This window comes from Chinchilla lanigera, unplaced genomic scaffold (genome assembly GCF_000276665.1).
Source record: "Chinchilla lanigera isolate Chin_1 unplaced genomic scaffold, ChiLan1.0 scaffold00122, whole genome shotgun sequence".
NCBI lineage: Eukaryota > Metazoa > Chordata > Mammalia > Rodentia > Chinchillidae > Chinchilla > Chinchilla lanigera.
In genome coordinates, this window is record NW_004955523.1 from 4,313,082 (window position 1) to 4,315,039 (window position 1,958).

The following is a 1,958-nucleotide window of genomic DNA, read 5'->3' on the forward strand; positions in this document are numbered from 1 at the left end:
CCCCCTCCCCCCCTGTAATCATTTCCCCAGTCACTGCATGTTCTTCGCCAACCCCAGTTCCAGGGATAGGCTCTGTAACAGCCTCTCTTTTGGACTGGACATCTCTGGGGTCGCTGAGTGAAAGGCTTACGTGAAACCCTCTAGGCCCAGCATGGACATAAGCAGTGCAATTTCACAAAGAGCAGTCCCAGGGGCTCACGCTGCCACCATGCTGCACAGACAGAGGTCGTGTTTGACCTTCACTCCTCGATGAAAGGCTCTGGTCGACGTTAAAGTGCAGCTCTCTCTAGAGACACTGACGTGTTTGACCTTCACTCCTCCACGAAAGGCTCTGGTCGACGTTAAGGTGCAGCTCTCTCTAGAGACACCGACGTGCCGAGCGGCCCACCGTCGGAATCACGGCTTGCACAGGAGCCAAGAGGGAGAAGAAGAGTGGGAGGGTTTCTTATCGTTTTGATATTTCAAACAGCATTACTCCTGGAAGCACAGGAATTAAAACACCATCAGTAGCATTAGGAACGTTTACAAATTCACTGAGCACCTTCGCATTAGATGCTACCAGGAGACCCCTCCTCTCCTCCTAACCACATTCTACACAGCTTGCTTCAGGGGCAGGGATCCAAAGGCTCAGAGAGCTGGGTGGTGCCTGCCTCAAAGTCGGGCCTGGCTGATCAGGAATCTCAACCTGAGTCTGGCTTAAAAAGTTTTGTTTCAGGGCCGGGCGTGGTGGCGCACGCCTGCAATCCCAGCACGCGGGAGGCTGAGGCAGGAGGATCGTTGCGAGTTCAAGACCAGCCTGGGCTACAAAGTGAGCTCAAGGCCAGCCTGAACTACATAGCGAGACCCTGTCTCAAAAAGACCAAAAAAAAAAAATTTTTTTTGTTCCATCAGCCCTACTGCACACCCTCCCTACCATTCACTTAAAGTCATTTTTGAAGCCAGAAGTGGTTGCACACGTTTGTGATCCTAGCACTCTGAGGCTGAGGCAGGAGAATCAGAAGTTTGGTTTTTTTTAGTTTTTTTTCTGGGACCAGCAATCGAACTCACGACCTCATGCTTGCCCGGCAGGCGCTGTACCGCTGAGCTAAATCCCCAGCCCCAGAATCACAAGTTTGAGCCCAGCATGGCCAACTTAGTGAAACCCTGACCCAAAATAAAAACTTAAATGAGTGAAACCTTGACCCAATAAAAACTTAAATGAAGAGGAAAAATAAGAAGGAGAAGGAAGAGACAGAGAAGGAGAAGAGGAGGAGGAGGAAGTGGAAGACGAATTAAGAAGAGGAAGGAGAAGCAGGAGGAGAAGGAAAAGGAGGCTGCTCGAGATGCAGCTCGGTTCGAAGGTGCTGGACTCAATCCCCAGGACTGAAGAAACAATTGTATTGGGGCAAATGCATTTCACCAATGAGGACCCAGGGCTCTCTTCCTGAACTGGGGTAACATGACAGACTCAAGGGGTGAGCTGGATTCTTCTTTAGAAAAGGTGAGTGCCTGCTTGAGGGATTTCGGTACCAAAACGCTGCTTTACAAACCCTCCCGGAACCCGCAGGGAGGGGGACATCTACGGAAGGTCTCTCAGGCTCAGACCCCACCAACCAGGTGCTGGAGTCCGCATGCAGCACACGGCACGCATCAGGTCCCCGGGCCACGGCAGCAGCCAGAGGGATGGATGTGACGACCCCCAGATTCCAGATCCGGGATCTGGACACTGGGGGTGAACTCAGCGCAGCACCCTTACGCCTGGGTTCAAACCCGTTCAGAATCCAGGCCCAGACCGTCAGGCCACGCAGCCGCGCTCAGGCTCCCGCCCGCTGTCCTTATTCTTTCCTCCTCTTCCTTTTTTTTTTTGAGAAAAGCCCTAGGTTCAGCTTCCAGGAAAAAGGCCCGAGCACGCTGCTCAGGGGTGACTGAACTGCGTCTCTGCAGGCAAAGCACCGGGAGATAGAGAGCACTGCTCAGCA